The sequence below is a fragment of the Anomalospiza imberbis genome, chromosome 4, assembly GCF_031753505.1.
Source record: "Anomalospiza imberbis isolate Cuckoo-Finch-1a 21T00152 chromosome 4, ASM3175350v1, whole genome shotgun sequence".
NCBI lineage: Eukaryota > Metazoa > Chordata > Aves > Passeriformes > Viduidae > Anomalospiza > Anomalospiza imberbis.
This window is the reverse complement of record NC_089684.1, coordinates 28229562-28240622: the sequence shown is the minus strand read 5'-3', so window position 1 is coordinate 28240622 and position 11061 is coordinate 28229562. Positions and strand designations below refer to the sequence as shown.

The 11061-nt window shown below is 41.6% G+C and overlaps 2 long non-coding RNA genes across 3 annotated transcripts; both read left to right on the top strand.

Moving 5' to 3' along the window:
- The first annotated feature begins 1484 nt into the window (after positions 1 to 1484).
- Positions 1485 to 4700, top strand: LOC137472505 (uncharacterized). Of its 2 annotated transcripts, none has more exons than XR_010998232.1 (3): positions 1485 to 2328; positions 2538 to 2742; positions 4554 to 4700. It is a non-coding gene; the product is annotated as an uncharacterized lncRNA (long non-coding RNA). The 2 variants fall into 2 exon arrangements; XR_010998233.1 differs by lacking the exon at positions 4554 to 4700 and adding an exon at positions 3428 to 3465.
- Positions 4701 to 4800: 100 nt separating this feature from the next.
- Positions 4801 to 6906, top strand: LOC137472502 (uncharacterized). The gene is made up of 2 exons (XR_010998228.1): positions 4801 to 4996; positions 5383 to 6906. It is a non-coding gene; the product is annotated as an uncharacterized lncRNA (long non-coding RNA).
- The last annotated feature ends 4155 nt before the right edge of the window (positions 6907 to 11061 follow it).

Sequence of the window (11061 nt, the reverse complement as noted above, 5' to 3'; positions counted from 1 at the left end):
GTCCAGCATGAGCAAGATTAGTAAAAACTTATGTACACTGATGTAGCTGTATTCCTGTTTGTGGTATTCCGGTGGTAAAATCTCTACTCACTGTCAACAAAAGCTGAATTAATTCAAGGCAGAAGAGAATCCAATCTGCTCTTATAAGTGAGTTGGTGGGACAGGACCATTAGTTGGGCACTGTGAAATCTGACTACCTGCTTTGCTTGTGCCTTCACCTTGAATTGTTGCTAATTGCTAAACGGATGCATTTATCATATATATTGTTATTATCTATGTATGTGGATAAATGGATGTGGATAAAATATATTAAAGATGTTGCCTTTCCAGATCTCGGGTGGACTGTTTCAGCTGGTAACTAGCTCCTTACCAGTGTGAGGACTACACTCTGTCTGCACCAAAACTGGACTTGGCAGAGCAGGGATGCCCAGTGTTTGTGAAGCTGTAGGCTCAGGTGCCATGTGCAATTACTTTTGAGTCTGCTAGTCCCCATGATTTGGCTTTTTCAGTACTGCACCTATGGCTAGGCTGAACTCTTGCTTGTTCCTTAGCTGGACACATATGGATCTGGAAAAAATATTTTTAAGTGTTTGAGCACTGCTTAGCACATTACTCTAGTTTTTTTCCAAGGAATTAGATTATCTTCATTTGTCTTGGCTCCTCTCAAACAGTTCCCATCAAAGGGGGGAACAAGATGAGTCATGGGGACAGAGTAGTGGTGGGTTATGAGAATATCTCTTGTTCTGTGTTTGCCATCACCCATGCTGAGATTACAATACTTTTTCCAGGTGTTCTGGTAGATTTGGGGGTCTCACAGCTGTTAGTGTCATGCCTACACCAACATCTGGCCCACCACTGCTAAACTTGCCAGACCCTGCTGCTGGAACTGGATTTGATTTGTGCTGAAGTCATCTTGAATCGCAATTACCAATGGGAAGGAGTGGATGAATGTGAACAGTCAAGGATAAAATTGTGTAAAGGAGATCACCAGAAGTGAAAGCAAGGTCACCAAAATGTCTGCCAGCAAATTCAAAGTCATTAGCTGTGTTTATTTTCCCATACAGCCAATAGTTCCCTTCCATTTTCCCATTGTGCCATAGGGAGGATGTGCCGTGGACAGTAAGGAAAACCCTACCAGGGACACCCACCCTAGATATTCCACTACCTCTGTCTCCTCCTGTAAATCAGAAATAGTAATATATTTTTCATATATAATAATATATTAGTATAAAATAATATATTTCTTATATTTTTATCAGAAATAAAAATCAAAAAGAACTTTCCAGGGTAGAATTTTGTAAATGAAAAAAGGAAAGATTTCACATTCATTTTCTTCTGTCCAGGGCTCCATGAAATTAAAATTTTTGGGTTTAGATTGTGGCTAAACTTAAAAGTGTGTTCAGTATTATAAAATGTATAATATATATTACAAAAAATGTAATATATTACTTATTATATGTAAAGATACCTATCATATGTATTTACATATGCATATATATATGAAGACTTCCAAGTTCATGTTTTGGCAGCCAGTTGAGTGCCCTGGTTTGGTTTTAGTCCAATAAATGGGTGCAAAAGAAGTGATTGAATCTCCACACCTGGAAACCCCATGTGTTGCTCCAGATCTTAGAAGAGTTATTCCTGTCTGAAATGACATTTAATGAAGCTCCCTCTGTGTAAGATATTGCTGTGAAATTTTAGGGCAAACAGAGGAACAAGAGAGTGGGAGATGGATGGATGCAGGAAAAACACTTTAAAACCTTTTAAAAGAAAGGCTTTATTCTTTGAGAACAACAACAGTAATGCATGCTACCCAGCTGCCTTTAGTGCTTCAGTCCCTTTATTCCTTTGGAAGCAGGGGCAATCCAAAACTGAAACAAGGCAACAACACTACACTCTTTTTCTTCTTGCAACACAACACAATTCAAGGGCAGAACATTTCAGTTTTTATTTTAAGATCACAGGTAAACGAGTTGCCATCATCTTTACATTCCTGGCATGACCTGCTTCTCAAATGAAAATTCAGGATAATCATTATTATTTATAAACAGCAAGGATGACAAAGGCAAAGTAGGAAATGCTCTGTAAATGCAGATAAAATTATCCTGGCACCACCTGCACATTTGTACATGTATGTGTGTACATAAAAATAGGAAAGCCTACTGAGTTATTGAATAGAAATGAGACTGGCAAGAAGTGCTTTTCCCCAAGCCGCTGCATATTCCACAATTCTGTTACAAAAACGTCTTTCTTCCCACCTCTGACATTCTATTGTTGCTTTTCAACCAAAACAAAGTGAAAAGAGATGAAAAGATTGAAGAGGAAATGGTAAGTTATTTTCAAAGGTAATTTCTGTTGCATTGTTTTTAATCGTTGCTGGCATGGTGACAAAAGTTACCAGTGTGTGCTCAGAATGATGTTTGGTGATTTGTTTTGCCTTTTTTTGTTTGTTTGGTTTTTGTTTGTTTGTTTTTGGGTTTTTTTTGTTAAATAGCAGCAGTGTTTGTAACACAAAAATGTCTCTTTTCCAGTTTCAGGAGCTCACAGACTGAAAAGCAAGAAAAAATAGAAGAAGCAAGAATAAAATGTCCACTTTGGATGTCCTAGCTGGAACAAAATGTCCCACCTCCTTGAGCAGCCCCTCATTCCTCAGAAATGAGGATGAACAGCAAAGGGATTAATAACATTGGTACAGGCATGAGATGAGCAACCCCAAAACTGTTTTTTAGCCTAATGGTGCTGGTGAGTGCATGTGGGATACTCAGTTAAACCTCTGATCAGTGCAGGATTAATCCCTGCTTTCTGTTTATTTTCCAGTGACTTCTGCAAGCAGCACCTAGAAGAGCGAGCTGCTGGCACACACATCATTAGTGAGCACACTGGTTTAATTTCCTTCTGTTTCAGTGCATATTTTATAAGATTATCTTATTTTGGAAAAGTTTGCCCTAAGTGGTGTTTTTTGTTTTCGCACATGTTGCAGCTGCAAATGCAGGCAGGGTTGTGCTGCGGAAGAAATATCTTGCTCAATTTTTTTTTTTTTTTTAATATATGAGGAAGTACTTCCTTCCAGCTTTTAAAACTTTGTACCCCTCCTCTTCTAAGCAAATGCTTGCTTACTAAGAATAGCAGGGCCTGATACTTATACAGACAATTGTGACACAGAGAAGTACATTTATACTTTCTTCTGCTTTTGTGTATGGTTTTGCAAAGGAGACATATGCTCCTCCTTGGACTTGAGGTTTTTAGGTCCAAATAGAGATGTTAGGTGCCTAACAAAGGCCCCAAAGCTTAAAATCCCAGGGAAAACAGAAGAATGGAACAGCATCCTTGAAGTGAGATGTGCTAGAGCAATTGCCTTAATGGCACCTGCAGGTTCCAAGTTTCCTCAGCTATAAACATCTGTCAGTTCAACCCTGGGTCTTCACAGATTCGGCCATTGTGGTTTGAAATCTCCCCCTGGAAAGCCATTATCTTCTGTACTGAGATGGAAGACACAGGAGACAAAAGATGCTGATCCGGGGTGCCAATGCGACCCCAACGCAAACCTTTTAGCCTTTGTTCCTGACAGAGGAGCTGCACTCACATGGAGTCAGTCCTCAGCTGTGGTGTCTCTGTAACTCCAGCACCAGGCTCCAAATCTGGCTTTGCCCTTCAGAGACTCGCTGGCAGCAAGCACATCCCCTCCCTGACGTACATTCTGGCCCCTGGTTTCTAGATGCAGTGCTGAAGTATCCAAGTAGGAAATGCCCTCATGGGATAGAGAAGCTGGTTTGCTAGCCTGCCAACAAGCACATCAGTATGACTGGGATCTCCCCAAAATTACCCATACTGATGGAAATGGACCTTGCAGGTTTGCAGCTGAGCTGTGAGAAAGGTTTGCTTTAATGACAAGGTGATGGGGAATCACTTGAATCTGAAATCAAATCGAGGTCTCTTGTGAGGGTGGGGATGAGCCCACTTTTATAATGGGAAGCCACTTTGTTTTCTGTGGGATTAGATCATGGGAACCCTTTTTTTCTCTCAGCTTTTCTCAAAGAGATACAGCACATTCAATTAACACCTTCTGTCCATCTGACTTTTACACATGTTCATGCCTTAAAGAAAGCATTAATAGCATTTTATAACAATACCTAATAGAGATTATGCCTAGAAAAGAACTCAGTGTAATCCTGTTATGTAAGAGCAAGAATATTTTGCAGGTTATAAATCAAATGCTTCCCACAATAGAAAGCTCCTTCATTACCTTTTAAGCCAGATAAATGCTCCAAAAAAGCATAACTATAAGGTATGTGTTGTGATAAATAATACACAAATCAAAATTTAATTGCTAGTAGGCTTCCCATTTGCTCACAGTCACGCAGCCTTTTTCTTCCACAACAGAGCATGTGCAAAGCCCTTAGAAACTCCACGCATTAAAATTGCAATTAATGAAACAATTTATAATCAATACATGCTTATTAGGGTAACCTGCAGGTATGGGATATTTTATAGCAATTATAATCCTGACAGTCCTTTCTGAGAGCAAAATTTGAGTCTTGGTTTTTCCCTTTCAGGTTTCAGTCCCCGCAGTGCCATCTACTGCTGAGATAAGTTTGAATGCTGAATTTATTGCTTCTTTGGGGGAGAATTTTCAGGGACCATTATCTGCAGGTGGAACACAAACTCATAGGGAAAAAATAAATGGTTGCAAAAGCCCAGAAATCTCTATGCATTTTAGGGCAAAAGCCCTAAAATCTCTATGCATTTTAGGGCAAAAGCCCTAAAATCTCCCTATGCATACATAGGGCTGAGACCAAAAGGGAAAAAAAAATCCCAAACGAGGGTCTGTCACTTGTAATCTTATGTTACTGAAACCAAATGTTTCTTTGATCACTCTTCATTCACTCATGACAATTCATTACTCAGCCTGTGGGAATTGTCTCGGCTCCAGTGAAAACCATGGAGTTATACAAGCTGCTGTTAGCTGAACCTCTGGCTCAGAACTGTTAAGAAAAAGGTATGCAGATTTGCTTATTTGTTTTGGAAACAAGAATAAATTACTTTTTCCAACCAAACCTACAGCCTTGCTTATTTCTGAGTGATAAGTCACTTCACTCTTCTAAGAGTAATTATTAAGTAATATGGCTAGTGAAGGACAGCTGAGGTAGGTTCCTGGCATCTCTAGTTTTAAGTTCAAAGGATGTCAAAGCTGTGGCATAAATTTACCAAACCATTGATAGCAAGGGAAGAGGTGTCTAAGGCAGGCTTTAAGATTCCCAAAAATAAAGTACCAAGTTAGTGAGTTGTTTGGCTTTTATTTTAAATCAGATAATTTTTTTCACGTTAAAATACATCTTCCTCAGGTGGTACCTTGGAGGTGTTTCATGTCTTATTCTACTCTAGTTCCACATCTCCTTCCTATAAAAATAGCTTGTGGACTGGACTACCTCCCCCAGGAAGCCTGTTTTCAAGCCAAAAAGGACATCTGGCTCTGCTCTGCTCTGCCAAGGAGCTTCAACTAAGGGGGAAAAGGGTACAAAACCCTGCACTGTACCTGAGACTGAGGGTTCCTTCCAGCTGGGCATTTTTATTACAGGGTAAGGAGTGAAAAGGAATAACCATTGCTTGGCTGAGTGTCAGTTTTGCAAACTATTTCACTGTTAAAATAAACTTTGGAAAAGCACCTCTCTGGAATTTATTTATATACTCATTGAGGTGAAGAGAGCTGTTTCTCCAAAGTTCTCTTCTCAGTATGCTGCAGGTGAGGTGAAGTCCTGTCCAACCTGGCAAACACTCCTGGTTTAGGTGGTAGGAGTTGAGGTGTATTGAGCAAGAAGATGGCTGTAAGACCAAGACCATGACCCAAAACAGGGCTGCCTGAAAGGCTGGAGAAACAGAGATTTGGGTGAAGAGGTTCAGCTGGGAGCTGACAGCAAATGCTGAGGAGTGGTTAGTATTTGGAAGGGCTGAAGAGAGAGCAAACATAACTGTGGAAGCAGTGAGTAGAGCATAGACTGCAAAATGAAGGCTGGAGAGAGGATGCTGTGGGTCAAAGTGACAAAAAATAAAGCAGGAGCAGGGATACCATCTGTCCTATAGGATCAACTTTTGGTAACATATATATTGGACTTTATGCAAATATCTATGAATAATTCAGCATAACCATATATTTCTTCCCACCCACCTTAACAAGCATTCTCCACCACTAGTCAGAAACAATTTATGAAGAGTAGCTAACTGCCATTTGTCTTTTTGAAATACTTCGGTGTCAGTATGGCTTTATTTATTTATTTTGTTGGGCTGGGCAGAGAAGGATGAGGTGAAACAGGAGACATGGAGGGTTCTCACCATCACTGGAAGCACCCAGCTTAGGAGCCTGGGACAGCACTGAGTGCATTGACCATATTCAGAGGTGTTTACCTCCCAGCAAGGACCACAAAGCCTGGAAGGGTGAGTCTACTGTTTTACACAACTCAGAGCAACTTCCCATCTGCAAGGAAATTCATTGATGCTACAGAACGATGCCCCCTCGCAGAAACTGGTGATGTTTACTCCAAAGATGCTTTTCCTTGACACTCTGAGCATCATCTAGACTGCTCATTTTTCCAGCCAAACTAGTCCTTTTCCTTGCATTTCTCAAATGAGACCCTGAGTTTGCCAAATGAAAGGAGAAATTAAAAAAAGGATTGATGAGGGAACTCTTTTCAGGGCTTCTTACAAGAGTGAAGTGCTGAGTGAAAAAAAGTAAAATTTAAAGCAGAAATTTCCACTGTCCTGTCAAATCTGTTCATCTGGCCCTGGCTAAATATTTCAACCCAGAATAGCTCCAGGTGCTCACTTGCCTGTGAGAGAACTTGAATTTCAAAATACCCCCTTGATACACCCCGTGCCTCTGCTGGGAGCCCAGTTTGAGTCTGAGGGATTAAATCTGGATGTTATTAAATTCTGCTGATCAGTGACAGAAATGCCTTCAGAAAGCAGCACTGAGCAGCTGCTTAATATTGTTTTTGTGGTGGTAGAGAGGTAAATGTCTCTTGCACTGGCTAGAAAAAGCAGTTTGTCTCATTCCTAGAAGCATTATATTGTAGAAACACAGCCCAGAGTCATACTTTACAGGCTGGCTGCCAAAACTTCAGCAGAAACAGAAGAGCTTCAAATAATTAGCTAGACAGTGCCTAGCAGGTGACACTTTGGAACTCTTTGGTGGTGATAATCCTCAAAGATTTCAGAGAGATGATTTGACCAGACAAAATAGATCCATTACTCACATATTCCTTCATGAGCAGCCGCTCTCCTTGCTCATGCACTAGTTCTGATAGGAAGCAGCTTGACAAAAACATCTGCAATTTCATCTAAAAAGAAAGAATGAATAAATTGCTCTTTTAAGTTATCAGAAAAAAAAAAAAAAAGAATCCCCCCTACCCCCAAACAAATCAATACAATGTCTTGAATTGGGAAAGGATGCTGTGTAATTGGAATACAGATCCTACATGAAATCCTGATTCTAATCTGAGGTATTTAATGCTTTCTGCCACAATAAAAGAAGAGAATTAATGGACTCAGTGGGAAATCTAGATGGTATTTAGCTCTGAATCGGACTATTATTTTACACTTGGCATTGATAGGAGTCAAAATGAGGCCACAAGCCCAAGACTTTCTCAGCAACTTGTGAGTGCCAATTCCCTTTATATTCCCATGATCCCTGCTTGGAGGCTTCCCTTTCTCCAGCTCTCAATCACAGCAGCAGCAAACTGAAGTAATATATAATGAAGCCACTTCAGGCAAAATGTGGGTAAAAAATGCATGTATTTTCTCTCTTTTTAAATTTGTGCCTATTGCACATACATGTAAGATGTATCTGACAGATTATAAAATATATGGTAAAAAGGCAGACATTTATTACAGAAAATTTGTTCTACGACTGCATGCTTTCTCTATAAAGAAGGGATATTTTGCTCACGCTCTGATCTTTATATCATGCATGTATATTTGGGATGAATTAAACAGGGAGAGGACCTCAACAATTTTTTTGCACTTTCTAGTGACAAAAAATTATAGATCTTTGCAATCTTTTTTCCCCCTCAATATTAAAAGAGCATATAAGAAATGGGACAGAGGAGGGAATGTCATAAGTAGAACAAAAACACAGGAAACTCTCCAAGCCCATCCTAGAGTCTCTTTCCAAGGACAGGATTTATTTGGAAGGCATCTTTGTGGTGGTCCTCAGGATTCCTTGGATGTATCAGAAGGGTTGCATTGCCCTTTCCAAGTTCTGTTGTGCTGACTGCAAACCGCACAATACTGTGAGTAGAAGCCATTATTTATAAACATAGATGTCTGATGAGTCTTCGTGATGCCTTCAGAAGCAGATGTGTAAGGTTGTGAATATCTTGCTCCAAGCCAAATGGCAAGCAGGGAGCAGAAATGAGGCTGGGATTCGAGAGCTCCCAGTTCCCATGCCTTTCTTACAAATCCTGTCACACAAAGATGAGGTGTGAGAGCAACAGCACAACAAGAAAAATGCTGCTGATGATCACCAGGTGCTGTGTACTCATTCTGATGGTATTCTGGATGCTTCCCTTTAGCAATCTGGCTTCCCTCTTGTCTCAAATGCCTAAGGATCGGCCTCAGGTGTTTGGAAACCAAGAGGTACAGCAAATCATCTGCAATGCACTTGCCAGATCCCACAGAGCAAGGCTGCGTGGCTTAGCAGAGAAAAGGAGGGGCAGTGAGGCACCCTCCAGCAAAACCAGATGATGGACAGTAGGAAAACAAGGAGGAACCCTACCCCTGCAGGTCTTGTCAAAAAGAAAGGGCTGTGGGACTGCACTGGGGAACAGAGAATCATATGAGCAGCTCGTTGGCTTTGGGCTCAATGGCCAGTTTCATTACAAGCATATTTTTCTCTTTTACTTGGAAACAGACGTCTAGAAAGAGAGATGAGAAATCTGTTTGAGAAAGACTTAAGAGGGGTTTCTCTCTCCTTCCCCAGAGCAAATGCTCATAACAGGAGATTGCATTGTGTTATTGCTGGAGCCACTGGAACGTTTTCAGGCTAGGGAAACCCCATCTGAGTGCCGAGGGGAAGGGATCAGCTGCAGGGTTCAGGTAACTCACGGCTGACTGGCTCCTTTCAGACCTGCAGTGTTTTATTTCACAAACCAGTCATGCTCTGCAGAGGCTTGAGCATAGCTTGACAGAAGAACGGTGGTTTTGTCCTCCCTATCTTTTCTACAAAATTACCTTTGCCTTTGTAATCTGATGGGCTCAAATGTTTGATAATCTCAGATTTGTTGGTAGTGGATATCATGTGTTGGCAATCCCCAAATTGTGTGGCCACATTTGAAAAATAATTGTGCTGAAGATAAACTATTGTCTCCAGCTACAGGCTTTAATAAAGCCTGTGTGTCAGAGGATGATGATCCAAGCCAATTTAGCCTAATTGACCCTCCTAAGCCTCCTTTCTTATCTAAAAGCTCATTCTTTGCCAGTCAGGCTCATGATTCCTGTGGCTTGAAAAGTGGAATTTTAGTGACCCATTATCCACAGCATTCCTGATCCAGATAAATAAATGCAGGTATCCACCTCTAGATGGATGATTGATTTAGTTACAGTGGTCACATTCAGTCATTTTGGGACAAGCAGCCTGCTAAAGCCAGCAAAATGAAGATGAGATGGAGGGGGGGCTGAGCACAAGGGAATTGCAATTGCTTCCTTGACAGAGGAAGCAATTGCAACTAAGGGAAATCCAGTGTTGCCTATTTAATACTCCATGGAGTATGAAAAGGCCTTTCAGAAATAATTACTCTCTCTATATAGCATTGTAACAAGGAAAAATTTAGTTGCTGCAAAACTAATTGAAAAATTTTGCTGTAAGTTTTGATGGCTCATTTGGCATTAGCTTTTGGAAGTGGAGAAGGAAGGAGCATGCCATGCTCATCCGCTCAGGGCTAGGTGGCCTGGGAGCATGCTGCCAACAAATCTTGCTGGCTACATCAGGAAAAAGGCCTCCAGCATCAGCACAGCTCTTTGCTTTTGTTGTCTTGTGTCCTGCAGTCCAATGGGAGTGTTCAGACAGGAGAGGAAGTGGGAGAGCAACTCCTGTGGCATGAGGAATACCACATAGCTCAGGCAGAGAGGGAATTGCAGAGTGATGCTGGGAGCAAGTAGATTAATCCTTTTAAAGGGCACACAGTGGTTTGGCTGGATACCTGATGTGAATGCAGAAGAGCAGATCTGCTTTTTGCTTCTGAGTGTGAATACAAATGAGAAAATCAACTCTGACCACTTCCCCCTCTTAAAGACAGAAGCAGGACCCAGTGTGCTGCTCCACCAAAATCAGGGCAGACCCAACACAGCAACAAGGCTTGCTGGGAGCCTTGGGAAGTCTACTCATTGGACATTTTTACTAGTTTTTTTTTTGTTGTGGAGGTTTGCTCTGCTCACTCCCATGGGCTCTGCTGGCAGTGGGCAGCTATTTTGAATCACTGACCCCAGCTGGCTGGAGCAAACATCTGCCTTTCATCCAGACACAGCTGCTTCTGGGGTCAGGACTGCATCATAAGGAGGAGGCTTGCCCTCAGGTAAACCTTCTGTTGTTGCATTTAGGGGAGGAGTGGAAAAGGAGAATGAGCCTGTATTTAGTCCATGTATTCTCTGCTTCTGTTTGAAGCCTCCCTGTGGAGGGGTCTCCATTTTGCTGTTGACTGGAGAGGACACCTTAGGAGATGGACAGGGATGTGTCCCGCCCTATGCCTTTGCAGGGTGAACAGCTCTGTTCCTCGGGACTGATGGCTCAAAGGCTTGGTGTTTCTCGTGCTGTTCACAGTAACGCAAGAGGATCATGTGTGCACACACTCACACACGTGCATGCACTCACCTACACGCATGCACATGTTGTACCTATAGAAACACATGCAGGTTTCCTTCTGCCAGCTTTTTGGTAGCATCCTGAGGGGCTGTGTCATGTGGCACTTTCTGTTGTTGGCTCAAGAGCCATAACCTTTAGTGTTCCTGCCTGGTTTCAACACCTGCATTTCCAAATGAGTCCCATGTCAGGCGTGCTATTCACATTGGGGTCAG